Here is a 16,865-nt window from a genome sequence, read left to right as displayed (position 1 = left end):
TGAGTACGCCTCATGGGAGGACTATGTGGCTGCACGCCACACCACCACATACAGACTGCCCAACCGTGTTGATGGCACTGGCTTTGTGGTCTATGATGGCGCGGTCTTCTACAATAAGGAGCGCACTCGCAACATTGTCAAATATGACCTGCGGACCGCATCAAGAGCGGTGAGACGGTCATAAACACAGCCAACTACCACGACACCTCACCTTACCGCTGGGGAGGCAAAACCGACATTGACCTGGCAGTGGATGAGAACGGACTGTGGGTCATCTATGCAACTGAGGGAACAACGGGCGCTTGGTGGTGAGCCAGCTCAACCCTACACATTGCGTTTCGAGGGCACGTGGGAAACGGGCTACGACAAGCGCTCGGCCTCCAATGCCTTCATGGTGTGTGGCGTCCTCTACGTGCTGCGCTCTGTCTATGTGGACGACGATAGCGAGGCGGCAGGCAACCGCGTGGACTATGCCTTCAACACCAATGCAAACCGAGAGGAGCCAGTCAGCCTGGCCTTCCCCAACCCCTACCAGTTCGTATCTTCAGTTGACTACAACCCTCGGGACAACCAGCTCTATGTGTGGAACAACTATTTTGTGGTGCGCTATAGCCTGGAGTTCGGACCCCCAGACCCAGTGCTGGTGAGGATGGGTTCTACATGGATGGCTCTGGTTCCAGGGTGTAGGGCGCACTGTAACCTCTGGGGGACTAAAAGATAAAGAAAATCACGACTTGTGGCAAACCTCCACCCTCCTTACAGTCCACACTGCAGTGTGCCTACTGTCTTCAAGGCTTAGGTGCACTGCGCTGTTGACAGAAGAAGCTCATGCACTAAGTGACTGAGGCATTTTTTACCTCAAAATTGAGTCCTGGGATTCTGGCTCTAGCCAGGGTCTGTGCTGCCTGGGACGTTAGTGTGAAATAGCTGGGGAGGTAGACTCAGGAGACTGGGTCTCATTTCCCCCCAGCTTCCCATCACCTACCCAGGGCAGCCCGAGAGCTCCCTTACCACAGTCCTGAGAGAAGGTGGGCAGGTACCAGACCTCAGTCGGCTGTGTCACAGATGAAGAGGTGATCGTATCCAACAGCTTTAACATACATTCCCAGTACCAGCTCTGGGAGAGACACCTCTTGGGGCATAGTAGTATATTTTTACTCTCTTCTGTGTGTATATATAAATGTAGGGGACTTCTGAGCATAAAAGGTTAGGGGGCCCAGAACACTTTTCTACTTCAATGGGTAAGGTAGCTTACCCATCAAGGTGCCAAGGAACCCTGTGTTTGGGCCCATGGTGTGCCTTAGGTATGGGTGTGATCATGCCCTGTGTCTCCTACCTTCCAGGCCCAGCCACTTCCCCTCCTCTCAGTACCACTACCACAGCTCGGCCCACGCCCCTCACCAGCACAGCCTCGCCTGCAGCCACCACACCACTCCGCCGGGCGCCCCTCACCACACACCAGTGGGTGCCATCAACCAGCTGGGACCTGACCTGCCTCCAGCCACAGCCCCAGCACCCAGTACCCGGCGGCCTCCGGCCCCTAATCTACATGTATCCCCTGAGCTCTTCTGTGAACCCCGAGAGGTCCGCCGGGTCCAGTGGCCAGCTACCCAACAGGGTATGCTGGTGGAGAGACCTTGCCCCAAGGGAACACGAGGTGAGTGCTGGAGTGACAGCTGAACTGGAAGGGCTTAGCTCTGGGTGCTGCCTGCAGCCTAGCACCTGGGGAGCTAGCTGCAGGTGTTCAGCTCCTCAGACTAAGCATAGCCAGTTTCAGGACAGATGTGGGACAAAGGAACAACTCAGTGTTCCAGGGCTTCCAGACAGGGTTGGGAGAGGTGTAGTGAGGAAACCCTCCTCCGTGGATCTTGCCTGGGGGCCAGCTCTGGGAGGCTTGGGTGGGCCTCTTGCTGTTTCCCAAGTGTCCCTCTCTTACTCGACCTCCTTTCTGTCTCCTCCTCCCTCTTTGGCTCCTCTTCATCTCCTTCTCTTGGGTTTTTTGTCTTATCTCTACAGGAATTGCCTCATTCCAGTGCCTCCCAGCTCTGGGGCTCTGGAACCCTCGGGGCCCTGACCTCAGTAACTGCACTTCCCCCTGGGTCAACCAAGTAGCACAGAAGGTACAGTGACTGCTGCCCCCTGCAGGCAGGCCAGCCAGAGCCCAGGGTCAGCAGGAGGAGTGGGAAACATTGGAGAGACACACAGGGCTGAAAGCCAGGGCGAGGGTTCTCTTAGATAATCCTTGTGTGGGGAAGGCCAACAGGGAGAAGGTGGCCTGTGCAGGCGGGGCATGCGACAAGAGAGTGTGCAGCTGTGCAGGCCAGTGCCCACTGGACCTGAGGGCCCCTCCTCCCCACCTCATGCAGATCAAGAGTGGAGAGAATGCGGCTAACATTGCCAGTGAGCTGGCCCGCCACACACGGGGCTCCATCTATGCTGGGGACGTGTCCTCCTCGGTGAAGCTGATGGAGCAGCTGCTGGACATCCTGGATGCCCAGCTCCAGGCTCTCCGGCCTATTGAACGCGAGTCGGCCGGCAAGAACTACAATAAGGTGGGCATATAAGAAGGCTCTGGCTTGTGCTTCGGCACCTGCTGCCACCCTGCCATGACCAGTGAGGGACGTGGGACCCAGGGGCTGCTGCACTGCCCTGGGTACTCCTAAGAGGTCGGGTGCCTGAGGAAGGCCTCTGGAAGAGTGATCTACTAAGGGTAGGGAGAGCATTGTGTGCAGTCTCCACCTGCCACTCCCTCCATTTCTTTCTCTAGATGCACAAGCGAGAGAGAACCTGCAAGGACTATATCAAGGTGAGCCCAGGAAGGCCCAGCTCTTGGGAATGAGGGGCCCTGGCTTCCTGGGGACTTTGGGAATGGAAGGGAGAGGAGAGGGCAAGACTGTCCAAGGAACTAGGGGATGTAAGAGACTCATTTCATTGTCCGTGCTATCCACAGGCTGTGGTGGAGACAGTGGACAACTTGCTCCGGCCAGAGGCACTTGAGTCATGGAAAGACATGAATGCCACCGAACAGGTCCATACAGCCACCATGCTTCTAGATGTCCTGGAGGAGGGCGCCTTCCTGCTGGCTGACAATGTCAGAGAACCTGCTCGCTTCTTGGCTGCCAAACAAAACGTGGGTAAGTACTGCAGCTACTCCAGGGTCAATCTCAAACTCTGGGGGGGTGTTGGTTTCCCAGTTCCTGGGCCTGTAGTTTTGCCGCAAGCCTCATGGTTTAGCATGAACCCTCTCTGGGGATAGACACTGATAGCATGTCTTCCCCTGCACACACAGTCCTGGAGGTAACTGTCCTGAACACGGAGGGTCAAGTGCAGGAGTTGGTGTTCCCCCAGGAGTATCCCAGCGAGAACTCCATTCAGCTGTCTGCCAACACCATCAAACAGAACAGTCGCAATGGTCAGTGTCCTGTGGCGTCTGTGTGCGTGCGTGTGTGTGTGTGCGCGCGCGCGTGCGTGTTGCCCACTTTGCACCTTGATCTTGCGTCTGTATGCACACAGTAGTCATGTGTTTGGATCATGGTTTATCGGCCGCTCGTGTGGGTATATATTCCAATGCTCTGCAGAGGCAGAGGCCTGGGTTCTGGCCCTGTTTGAGATGGAGGCACAGGGAGGTTAGGGACCTGCCCAAGGGAGTACAAAAAGTAAAAGTGGTGCTGGAGAGGTGGCTCAGTGGTTAAGAGCACTGACTGCTCTTCCAGAGGTCCTGAGTTCAATCCCCAGCAACCACATGGTGGCTCACAACCATCTGTAATGGGATCTGATGCCCTCTTCTGGTGTGTCTGAAGGCAGCTACAGTGTACTCGTATACATAAAATAAATAAATCTTTAAAAATTAAAAAGAGAAAGAAAAGAAAGTAAAATGGGTCAGAGAACCAGCCATTGTGCTGTCATTTAAACTACTTACTGAGGGACAATGGTCTTGTGGAATGGCCTCTGAGCTGCTTGGCATGTGACAGCCCAGGTTTGTTTTATCTGAGAGCCATGGAACCCCAATAGAAAGCTATGGCTAAGGATGGCCACTGTATCTCCCTGTGCCCATCTTCCTCAGGTGTTGTGAAGGTTGTCTTCATTCTCTACAACAACCTGGGCCTCTTCTTGTCCACGGAAAATGCCACAGTGAAGCTGGCAGGTGAGGCAGGGTCCAGTGGCCCTGGAGGTGCCTCCCTGGTGGTCAACTCACAGGTCATTGCAGCATCTATCAACAAGGAGTCCAGCCGTGTCTTCCTCATGGACCCTGTCATCTTTACTGTGGCCCACTTGGAGGTGAGCCCAGGTGTACCCCTCAAACTCCCAGCATCCTCTGTTCCTAGACTACATATCCCAACCATGCATTCACCCACCTGGGAGTAAGTTTCAGCTCCCTTGCTTCAGCTTGGACCATGGAGCTGGTGTTCACCTTGGCGCCCCCAGACACTTCCTGCATGCTTGTCACTGTCCCTGTAGCTGGTATGAGAGCAAGAACAGAACTTGTAATCTCGACACTCTGTCCACCACTATGTAACAGGCCAAGAACCACTTCAATGCAAACTGCTCCTTCTGGAACTACTCAGAGCGCTCCATGCTGGGCTACTGGTCAACCCAGGGCTGCCGACTGGTGGAGTCCAATAAGACCCATACCACATGTGCCTGCAGCCACCTCACCAACTTCGCAGTACTCATGGCTCACCGAGAGATCGTAAGCTGGCCAGTGCTCTGCTGCTCCGGGCAGGCCTGCTTATTGCTGGCCTAGGTTTGCATGACATCCTAGAGAGCACACAGCATGGGCGATGCCTACCAAGCCAGCTCATGGGCATGGGGGGCCGCCAGTCTTACCTGGGGCATGAGGCCTTGCATCTGGCTTGCTCTGTCCCTGAGGCACTCTGGAGAAAACAAGTTGGTGTCACAAGCTTTCCAGAGCATGAGGAAGTGAGCCTGCACAGGGATGGGGCCCAGCTTGGTGGCTGGTTGGGCAGCATTGGAGGGCCTTGTGCCTACGGCCTTGCCTTCAGCTGGTACCTGGCAAGCCCTGAGTATACCCCCTTCTCCTGTCCCCAGTATCAAGGCCGTATTAATGAGCTGCTACTGTCAGTCATCACCTGGGTTGGCATTGTCATCTCTCTGGTCTGTCTGGCTATCTGCATCTCCACCTTCTGCTTCCTGCGGGGCCTGCAGACTGACCGGAACACCATCCACAAGAACCTGTGCATCAACCTCTTCCTTGCAGAGCTGCTCTTCCTGGTTGGAATAGACAAAACTCAGTATGAGGTGAGGCACACTTGGGGCCAAGGCTAGGCAGTGGGAAGGGCTGCAGCGTGTGGACCAGCCGCTTACCAAGCTGCTCTTCCAGGTCGCCTGCCCCATCTTTGCGGGCCTGCTGCACTACTTCTTCCTGGCCGCCTTCTCCTGGCTGTGCCTGGAGGGCGTGCACCTCTACCTGCTGCTGGTGGAGGTGTTCGAGAGCGAGTACTCGCGCACCAAGTACTATTACCTGGGCGGCTACTGCTTCCCAGCCCTGGTGGTAGGCATTGCAGCAGCCATTGACTACCGAAGCTACGGCACTGAAAAGGCGTGAGTCACCCTGTTGTCCCTGTGGTCTCCATCTTCTTGGCTCTTGGCTTTCTTTGGGCTAGGGTGGGGTAGCTGGGCTTTCAGGCATCTTTCCACTCTGGTTGTTTTTATTTGTAGCTGCTGGCTGAGGGTGGATAACTACTTCATCTGGAGCTTCATTGGGCCCGTCTCGTTTGTCATTGTGGTGAGTGGCACTCCAAGGACTGGGCCTCCTTTCATTCAAGCTGGTCCTGACCCTAAGCCCTGGGCCCCTTGCCAGCTCTACAAGGCACTAGCGTAAAAACTGTCAGAACCAAGCAGAGGGGCCAGGACGTGGCTCAGTGATGAACATTTGCCCACGATGCAAAAGGCCCCTAATGCTATCTCTCTCTCTCTCTCTCTCTCTCTCTCTCTCTCTCTCTCTCTCTCTCTCTCACACACACACACACACACACACACACACACACACAGCCTGAAGAGCAGCTAAAAGGCCAGGATGACTAAGTCAGCAGTCCCTGGCACTGAGGCCAATGACCCTGCAGTTATGGCCCAAGCCCCTGTTTCATGCCAAGCCACAACCTTTGGCCTCACAGCAGTGATAACAAATAGCTGCCAATGGTGGGCAAAGCAGGTGCTGAGAAGGGGCTAGACCGCAGCCTGAGCCTGCTTCCTGTGCTCCTACCCAGGTGAACCTGGTGTTCCTCATGGTGACCCTGCACAAGATGATCCGAAGCTCATCAGTGCTCAAGCCCGACTCCAGTCGCCTTGACAACATCAAGTGAGCCTCTAACCCTGGGGAACTTTTTATTACTGGTACCGTTCAGCGGGGTTTTCAGTGAGAGCGTATTTGTACCTGGGATGGCCCTATTTAACAGAACCAGAAAGGGCAGCAGTCCATCCAGCCTGTGCTTTCCGGCCTGCGACTGCAATGAGTCTGTGAGGACACCTGGAAAACAGGCCACAAAGAAAGTTTTAGTGGGCTGGCAGTCTGGCTGAAACGATGAAGTTGGCAGGGAGCAGCAGGCCTTCCCAAGACCTCCTCAACCTTAGGCTTGAGGCTGGGCCGTCTTCCTTGGTGAGTACTGTGTGACTGCCTGTCCCCCTGGCCACCAGGTCCTGGGCGCTGGGTGCCATTGCGCTGCTCTTCCTGCTGGGCCTCACCTGGGCTTTCGGCCTCCTCTTCATCAACAAGGAGTCGGTGGTCATGGCGTATCTCTTTACTACCTTCAACGCCTTCCAGGGGGTCTTCATCTTTGTCTTTCACTGCGCCTTACAGAAAAAGGTGAGGATGGTAGAGCTCTCCTCAGAGGTATTCTGGACCGTTAGGAGAGGGAGGCCAGGATGAGGCTCGGGTGCTCCCTAATGTGGACCATCTGAGTCTTACTAGAGGCAGGGTGGGGAGTATTCAGTCAGAAGGAAAGATGATTCTAGAAGGGTGGTGGCACAAAGCAGATCTCACTGTGGATGTTCTGTGGCCCTGTGAGTCACGAGGCCCAGCCTTGGGTGACAGACAACTGGGAGTCAACCTTAGCAGTGTGAGCTGAGCAGCTCCGTCATCTGGCTTTGAGGACACTACACAGATTGTGCACATGTGTAGTCACAGGCTTAAAAACACAAGGAGCCAGGTGGTGGTGGCTCATCACTTTAATCCCAGCACTCAAGAGGCAGAGGCTGGCAGATCTCTATGAATTTGAGGCTAGCCTGGTTCACAGAGCAAGTTCTAGGACAGCCAGGACTACACAGAGAAACCTGTCTCAGAAAACAACATGAGGGAGAATTAGAACAAGTGAGGGGCTGGAGAGATGGCTCAGTGGTGAAGAACATGGACTGCTCTTCCAGAGGCCCTGAGTTCATTCCCCCCATGGTGGCTCACAATCATCTGTAATGGGATCTGATGCCCTCTGTGTGTCTTAAGATAGTGACAAAAACGAATCCTATATGGGCTGAGGACATAGCCGAGTTGGTAAATGCTTGCCTAGCTCCATGAACCTGGGTTCTATCCCTAGCATCACATGATGAGAATTGTGGTGCATGCCTACAATCCTAGCTCTGGGGAGGGAGGGGCAGGAGGATCAGGAGAGCATATGTTCCCTTTGTCTGGCATATAGTACATGTTCTTTAGTTTGTAAACCTTACCATGTTAGTAAACTTTTCTTCTATCCCTGACTTACTTTTTTTTTTTTTTTTTTTTTTTTTTTTTTTTTTCCATTTTTTCGAGACAGGGTTTCTCTGTGTAGCCCTGGCTGTCCTGGAACTCGCTTTGTAGACCATGCTGGCCTCGAACTCAGAAATCCGCCTGCCTTTGCCTCACCAGAGGCGTGCGCCACCACCACCCGGCTGTACATGTTCTTTTAAAGATGTGTGAAGTCGGAGGATGAACGGATGAATAAGAAAGTTGATAGTGGATAAAAGATTATGGGCCAAAGTTCCAGTGACCTGCCAACCACTAAGATGACAATCAGTCTAGGTAGCAGGTTCTGAGAGTGACACTGCCAGCTGACTGTCCCCTCTCTCACAGGTGCACAAGGAGTACAGCAAGTGCCTGCGCCACTCCTACTGCTGCATCCGCTCCCCCCCTGGGGGCACTCACGGCTCCCTTAAGACCTCAGCCATGCGAAGTAACACCCGATACTACACAGGGACCCAGGTACCCGGGCAGGGAAGGCATATCCACCAGGTCTCTCTGGGGCCAAGAGGCAGGAATGCTCTGCCAGAATCTCAGAAAGACCCCGGAGGGCAGAGTGGCCCTAGAGACCCCCTCATGTTTGGGCTGTGTCCCCAGAGCCGGATCCGGAGGATGTGGAATGACACCGTGAGGAAGCAGACAGAGTCTTCCTTTATGGCAGGTGACATCAACAGCACCCCCACCCTGAACCGAGGTGAGTTCCTCACACACCCCCACCCCCAGCGCTGCTTCCTCTCAGAAGCTCCCACCCCAGGTCTCTGGGCTGCCTTGTAACCTTTTACCCCCTCCCTTGGGCAGGTACCATGGGGAACCACCTACTGACCAACCCCGTGCTCCAGCCCCGTGGGGGCACTAGCCCATACAATACACTCAGTGCAGAGTCCGTGGGCTTCAATCCTTCCTCGCCCCCAGTCTTCAACTCCCCAGGTGAGGACACTTAGGCTGCCTTGGCATCCAGGGAAGAGCAGAGTCCCAGATTGGGAGGCCCCAAGGGCAGGTCCTAAGGGGCCTCTGCCTAACTCATTCTTGTCTTTTCTTCTGTGGGCTGGCGTCTACAGGAAGCTACAGGGAACCCAGTAAGTACCACTGCCTCCTAGAAGCACTTCCAAAGTGGGGTGGGAACAAGGCAGTAGCCTTCTGTAGCCTCTCATATGGACTATACGTTTGGGGTGCCCCTACCCACAGGCTCTGACATGGTGGCCAGGTGGAACCCTCAGGTAGAGAATGAAAGTGAGGGGTTCAAGCCTAGGGGGTGTACCTGGATATGCAGGGCTCCACTTGAAGTTCTGAAACTTGTGTAAGAACTCAAAGACTCTGGGAGGCTTGGTCCTAATGCACACCCCCCTACTGCAGCTGAGGAAGAGCCTGGGACAGACCCCAGCTCCTTAGGCTACCTATCCAACCAGGCCCCATCCTTATTGCTCCCTCTGCCCTCAGAGCACCCCTTGGGAGGCCGGGAAGCCTGTGGCATGGACACCCTGCCCCTTAACGGCAACTTCAACAACAGCTACTCCTTGCGAAGTGGTGATTTCCCTCCAGGAGATGGGGGTCCTGAGCCGCCCCGAGGCCGGAACCTGGCGGATGCTGCCGCCTTTGAGAAGATGATCATCTCAGAGCTGGTGCACAACAACCTGCGGGGGGCCAGTGGGGGAGCCAAAGGGCCTCCACCAGAGCCTCCTGTGCCCCCTGTGCCAGGGGTCAGTGAGGACGAGGCCGGTGGGCCGGGGGGTGCTGACCGGGCAGAGATTGAACTTCTCTACAAGGCCCTGGAGGAGCCACTGCTGCTGCCCCGGGCCCAGTCGGTGCTGTACCAGAGTGATCTGGATGAGTCGGAAAGCTGTACGGCAGAGGATGGGGCCACCAGCCGGCCCCTCTCCTCCCCTCCCGGCCGGGACTCCCTCTATGCCAGCGGGGCCAACCTGCGGGACTCGCCCTCCTACCCGGACAGCAGCCCCGAAGGGCCTAATGAGGCCCTGCCCCCGCCCCCACCTGCTCCCCCTGGGCCCCCAGAAATCTACTACACCTCTCGCCCGCCGGCCCTGGTGGCTCGGAATCCCCTACAGGGCTACTACCAGGTTCGGCGGCCCAGCCATGAGGGCTACCTGGCAGCCCCGAGCCTCGAGGGGCCAGGGCCCGATGGGGATGGGCAAATGCAGTTGGTCACTAGTCTCTGAGGGGCCTCATGGACCAGAGGCCAGAGGCCTGGCCAGGGAGGGAATCCAGGAGGGGCTCTGGTGGGAGCAGAGACTGACGGAGGCAGTGGCTGGTGGGCCACTCTCTCCAGGTGCCCCTCTGCCTGTGGGCCCCACGGTCCCCTTCGGGACTATGACCTGGGCCCCAGGTGCCAGGGTTAGTAGACAGGGTTTCCACCAGCCACAAGCCCCAGCCTCTCTAGGGGAGTGCATTGAGGAGAAGCCCCCAGGGCCCTGGGAGTGAAAGAGAAGCTGGTAGGTGTGACCAACTTCCGAAGCTCCCTGCCTGTGGAGGGGGAAAGCAAGGGACAAGGCTTCCCTAAGTATATAGGGGGTTGCCGCTTTTGAGGTGGCCAAAGCCTTGCAGGATCCACCCTATCTGCTGCTCACTCTTCTCCATCCACCAGAAAGGAACAGTGGGACAGATGGATAGGATCCTACAGTCCTTGCTTCCTGGAGACTGGGCCTTGCACCACGAGAAAGCCCAGGCCCAGGGGATGGGGCTGTGGAAGCTGGTGGTTAATGGTGGAACTTTCTCTGAAGCTCCTTTCTCCCTTGCTATTGGTCCCTGTCTCCCAAGCAAGCCTGTCCCTCAACCCCCAGAGTGCACCCAATGACCCCCTCCCTTGGGGTGACTCCTGATGAAGCACAACTCCCGCAGGGCCCCTAACCCACTGGAGTGGCCATATTTGGGCAGTTCCCAGTCCTGTGGGCTGGGCTATCTGGGGAGCAGATTTGGGGTCTGGGGCTCCCTGAGGAGTGGGTCCTGGGTTTGGATCTTTCCCTAGGGGGTCCTCTTACCCCTCTCTCTTCCTCCCCTATTGCTGTAAATATTTCAACAAAATGGAAAAGGAAAAAAAAAAGACAAAAAAAAAGTAAGAAAATCTCATCACTTGAAGCCACCGGGCACCTGCGGCCCAGGCCAGCCCGGACTTTCTCCGGAACAGAGCAGCGGCCAGCCCTGGCAGCCAGGACTTCCTGTATGTGTACATCCCAGCCGGGGTGGGCAGCCGCCAGACAGCTTTTTACACTCCAGAGACAAAACAAATCTAGAAGCAACAGCGAAACAAAGAACCTGTCCTTCCCAGCACTGGTCCTTTCACCTCTGCTCTGTCCTCCCTGCATCAGTCAGCCTCCTGGGGCGTGTACCTCACTGCCTGCCCCAGGGCCAGAGGCCTGTCCCCTGCCCCACTGGCCAGGAGACATCTTCACACCCAAAGATGCTTTTGCCAAGATGGCTGCACTACCCCTTTGAGTTCCTGCTTCTTGTCTATCACTTCAGGACTCATGGCAGGCAGGAAGAGCCTGGTGTCCCATCCTGAGAAAGGAAGGGAGTGGAGGTCAGACAGTGGTGGTTCCTGGGGCTGAGGGTGGGATGGCAATAGCAATGTCATTTCAGGGGTGGGGGGCAAAGGTGAGAGGTCAATTTTCCTTCCCCACCCCCCCATCCCAAGACCTCTGGCAGGCTTAGAGTGTCTGCTAAGCACCTCCGGCCCAGCCTGTCCTCCCCCCAGTTTTTTGGGGGTAGCATAATCCTGCTGCCATCTTCCAGAGGTGGCAACCTCTGCTGACTTCATCTTATCTCTTCCCTGCCTCCTTCCTCACAAGTGCCATGAGTTTTCAAGCATCCTCTGGTCTCAGCTTGCTGCTGCCATGAGCTTCTTTGGGTTATGGGGGAGGGACTCTAGGAAGGAGCTGAGGAGGTGGATGAGTGGCTGGAAGGACCCTTTTTGCTGCTAGAAAGCCCTCTCCCTTCTAAGGAGCTGGGACTGGCTTGTCCCCAATCAATGAGGGGGAAAGGGGCCAGACCAAAGATAATGGTTTGCCCCATGGAGGGAAACATGTGAAAAGGCAGGGTTTATTCCATCTCTGGTTTTTTCTGGTAGTTTTAGCCTGTCTTGCCAGAAGACCAAGGGTGAAGTCTAGATAGGGAAGAGGGGACAGGATGGGGACAGCCTTGCCAGGCAGGTATGAAGAGAATATGAAGGGCTCATGGCCCTTGCCTAGCTTCACTGCATCTGGACCCTGCTGTGGCTGGCCTAGGAGCCAGAGGACTTGACTCAGCCCAGGCCTGAGGCCATCAGATACCGGTAAAGCTGGAAGATGTGGGGTAAAGAGCTCCTTGGGGATTGGCAGGCACACAAGTCCTGTGCCCTCTTGCCCTATACAGCCCCTTCTCCAAATGTGGGCTATGGAGGGTAGGATGTAGTGGAGTAGGGCCCATGGTTCCTGCTCGAGCTGGAATCGCTAGCACAGGGAGTAACTCACTCCCAGGCCTCAGAGCTACATGGCAGGTCCCCAAGTGGGGCTGGATCCACTACAGTCCAGCTTAAAGCCACCCAGAGAGCCCAGGTGTCCCCTACCCTAACCAGACCTGGTGCCTTGACGCCCCCACCACAGCGGGTCGGTACAGAGAAGGGTCTTGGGCTCCTCCCTTCCTCGGGCTCCTGAATTCGTTTGCCTCCTAAATCTTGCTCATTCTTTTTCTCTTAAGTTTTTTTTTTTTTTTTTCTTTTGGGTTTTCCTAGCTATCCAACTTATTTCTTTGTGTCCTTTTTTGCTGTCTCTGTGTTCCTCTCATTCTCAATTTCTTAGTCCATTTGGGCCTCCCCTGCTCCCACACCCTACTCCCTCCCCTCCTTGGTCTCCTTTTCGATATGCCAAACCAATTTTGGGTCGAGTGCATTTAACGAGAATAAAACAAAAGGCTCATAAGAACGTTTCAGAAAAAAACAAAAAGTTTTAAAAAAAAAATGTTGAGTCAAAAAAGTCAAACAATAAAGAAATTAAAATTTCTTGAAGTGATAGCGTGGTGTGATTCAATTGGTGGACAGAAAGATGCTCCCTTAGTCCCAGGATGTACATTGAACACTCTGAGGCTGGATGAGCTTGGTATTACAGGCCTGTCATTTCAGCATGTTGCAAAGCTGAGGCAAGATAGTCAGGTCAGCCTGGGCTACACAGTGAAACCCTGCTCATCAAAATGAAGGGGATGGGGAGACTGTCTGTGGTAAGGAACACTTGCTCTTGCACAAGTTTCCCCTATGGTGGCTCACAACCACTTGTGACTCCAGTTCTAAGGGATCTGAACCTTCTGACCTCCACAGGCATACATGTGGTCCATGTAACTTACATAGAAGCAAAACAGTCTTAGAACCCTCAGCAGACACCAGGAACTGATGTGCACTTGTGTGCTTATATGTGGGGTCCTTTTATCTGCCTAGTCTGGCTGTTTGTTGGGCAGTTTCCTCTGACCTGCACCCATAATGAAGGGTGCACAGATACACTTATAATCCCACTTTACAGGTGGAGATGCCATACTTAGATACACACATAGACACACACACCTAGGTCTCTGGCCTGCCCACTGAGTCACAAGCCCTTCTGGCCTAGACACATAGCTACAGCCAAGCATGGACACATGACACAAGATTCCAGCCACTTGTCTAGATTCTAAAGTGGAATGATGACTGTAATGGCTATTCTTGGTTGTCAACTTGACTACATCTGGAATAAACTAAAATCCAAGCTACTGGGTACATTGATGGGAGCATCTGAAGTGGGAAGACCTATTTTAAATCTGAGCCACACCCTCTGGTGGCAGCCTATATAAAGGATATGGAAGAAAGCTATTGCTCTTTATCTATCTTCACTATCATTGGTAAATTCGTTCCTTCACTTGGTATTAGAGCCTACTTCTTCAGGATTCCAGTGTATTCTAAAGACCATTTGAGACAGCCAGCATTGTAGACTGAACAACTATTGGATTCTTGTCCATTAGGAGACAACCATTGACTAGCCAGACCACAGCCTGTAAGCCAATAAATTATACACACACACACACACACACACACACACACATATATATATATATATATTCATCCCCATATACATAAGTATATATTCATATCAACTCTATCAGTTCTGTTCCCCTAGGGAGCCCTAATACATATCTTGGCAGTAGAGCAACAGATGAATGTTTTAAGTATCTGGAATGCACTTCCCAACTTCCTGACACCTAGTTACTGACGCCTCTCCTGGAAACTCAGAGAACAGTAAAAAGCTATGGTGTGAACCATTTACAAACTTCAAGGGACCAAATGCATTTGATTGTACTGACTCACTGTTGTAAGGAGCAATGAATTCAGTGACTATATAAAGTCAATAATCTATGGGAAAACAATGATGCTCGTTGGTCATTCCTAGCATCTCTGGATAAACTGACAAAGGAAAATCGTGAGCTCCGTGATAAATGAACCAGCTTCTAGCATCAGAATATGGTGATGAACAACAATGAAACTCATCAATAAAACTGATGGGCACAAACAGCCTAAAAGTTTCAAAGTGTCAAAGCCACAAAGCCCAAGTTATGGAAAATCAAACTCAAGCCCTTGTTATAAAATTAGCTGAACTGTTTATATGATTAGTTGGAGAGATGGGTCAGCAGTAAGAGCATTTGCTGTTCTTCCAGAGGACCCAGGCTCAGTCCCCAGCACAGCTCTTCACAGCTGTCAGTAGTAAAAGAACATTAACTGGTGAAGAATGGAACCTTTACCAGGGGTAGAGAGATATGGGAGAACACTATTGAGGCTGAGAATCTTGAACCTTCAGTTCTCAAGAGTTTACCTTTCCTGGGGGAGAGGTCTCTCCACTGTTATCAAAAGATACACCCCAACTGCCTGAAGTACTGGCTTACCAGCCTTCATCTAAGGAATAGATTCTTATTCCACTAAACTAGCAGTGGCTTTTCCTGAAGGAGATGCCAGGCAAGACAATAGGGATATCCTTCAGGGCCCATCAGAAGTTACCTCTAGACTTAAGGCTCCTAGAGGGGAGACAGAAAGTGTAGTCCACAAGGAGGCACCACACCATTAAAGAGCTATCTGAGTTTGCTAATTTATCCAAGCACAAGTCCGGGGAGCGTGTGGGGATGGATTTAAGGATGTGGGATGTGCCCCGGACAATGGTGGCAAAACACTATCCCTTGGTGAAAACCCAGCCCTCGGGAGGCAACAGCACATGGATCTCTGTGAGTATAAGGCTAGCCTGGTCTATATATCAAGTTTCAAGACAGCCAAAGCTACAACAGAGAAGCCTTGTCTTGAAAAACCAGTGGGGATGGGAGGAGGGTAGGGATGACGATGAAAGAAATATAGAACTGGATCAGGCTGAGTTTACTGACATGGGCCCACTAAATGGACAAGTCTTAGTTTAATATGGAAGCTCAACATTTGTTAACAACAACAATAAATAAATGTGTAGCCAGGCAGTGGTGGTGCACACCTTTAATCCCAGGACTCAGGAGGCAGAGGCAGGTGTCTACAGAGAAAGTTCCAGGGCACCCAGGGCTACACAGAGAAACTTTGTCTTGAAAACCAAACAAAAGTGGATACACAGTATAAAACCTAATCCTCCACAAGAGGACCGTCTAGGAAACGTGCCCTTCACTAATCCTGTAAGACTCCAAGTGGTGAGGGGCACCAGCAAAGAGGACCGTCTAGGAACGTGCCCTTCACTAATCCTGTAAGACTCAAGTGCTGAGGGGCACCAGCACACTGGAAGAGATTTGTTGTTACCTTCTCTTTCTGTTCCAGACCTTAGTGTTGCTGCTCAGAAAATTCTCAAACAAAACATAGAAAGGCTCCATTGGATGGTGGCAAGAAGGAATCTAGGCCTGTGAACCAATTTCCAGACTTGAGGCAGTTTATAGACCCAGAACCCCTTGAATAGAAGGCCAGGTTCCCCCTTTTTTTTAAAGTACCTATAAGCTTTATTTTTAGCCTTTTTTCCAGTCTGTCCTCAGAAGGACCTACAACTTTTTACAAAAGGGTAACTTGTATACTGGGAAAGGAAGCAATCAGACTTTCTGGAGTATCTTGTATACCGTTTCAGTGAGATCTCAAGATCCATTTGTGGCCCTTGAGCAGGGCTTGTGGAGGTCAGGTGATTGTTGGAATCGTGATTGTTCTGACTCACAGTAGGTCTAGTGGGACCTTGAAATCATCCTGTAGTCATTTCCTCAGCTCCAGAATGGAGATATACTTAGATACACTGGGATATACTTAGAAGTTGGCAAAATTTACACACTGATTCTCTGACTAGTGCAGTGAAGGCTACTGTGGTTAAAGTGGCCAAATGGAAGCCACTGGAGTTGCCTCTACTAGAAGAGAGTGAACTAAAGACAGCATCAAATCCAGGAGGAACTGCAGAAATTAGTGCTACCATCAAGGACTTGAAAGATGCAGGGGTGGTGATTCCCACCACATCTTTCTTTAACTCTCCTATCTGGCCAGTGCAAAAGACAGATGCTGTGGTGGTTTGAATATGCTTGGCCCGTTGAAGTGGCACTATTAGGAGGTGTGGCCTTGGTGGAGAAAGTGTGTCACTGTGTAGGCAGGCTTTGAGGTCCTCTGAGTGCTCAGATCGATCCACCTACCGAGGAAGAGAGCCTCCTCCTGGCTGCCCACGGAAGATGGTAGTCTCCTCCTGGTTTCCTTCAGATCAAGATGTAGAACTCCGACACCAAGTCTATGTGCACAATGCCGTGCTTCCCACCATGATGATAATTGACTGGACCTCTGAATCTGTAAACCAGCCCCAATTAAGTGTTTTTAAGAGTTCGCCCTAGTCGCCAGGTGATGGTGGCGCACACCTTAATCCCAGCACTTGGGAGGCAGAAGCAGGTGGATTTCTGAGTTCGAGGCCAGCCTGGTCTACAGAGTGAGTTCCAGGACAGCCAGGGCTACACAGAGAAACCCTGTCTCAAAAAAAGAGTTGCCCTGGTCATGGCAGCTCTTCACAGCAATAAAACCCAAACTAAGACAGATGGATTGTGGAGAATGACAGTTGACTATAGAAAATTTAATCAAGGAACGACGAGATATTCTTTCTAAAGTGAAGGATAAGTTATTGTACCTAGCCCCCAGTTATTGGGCATATTTGGATTC

General features: G+C 52.8%; 1 pseudogene; it reads left to right on the top strand.

The window, feature by feature from the left end:
• Positions 1–4: 4 nt before the first annotated feature.
• Positions 5–12,719, top strand: LOC117702399 (adhesion G protein-coupled receptor L1-like; annotated as a pseudogene).
• Positions 12,720–16,865: the final 4,146 nt, after the last annotated feature.

This window comes from Arvicanthis niloticus, unplaced genomic scaffold (genome assembly GCF_011762505.2).
Source record: "Arvicanthis niloticus isolate mArvNil1 unplaced genomic scaffold, mArvNil1.pat.X pat_scaffold_755_arrow_ctg1, whole genome shotgun sequence".
NCBI classification, from domain to species: Eukaryota; Metazoa; Chordata; class Mammalia; order Rodentia; family Muridae; genus Arvicanthis; species Arvicanthis niloticus.
Note: the sequence above shows the minus strand (reverse complement) of the source record. Positions and strands in the feature narration are given on the sequence as shown.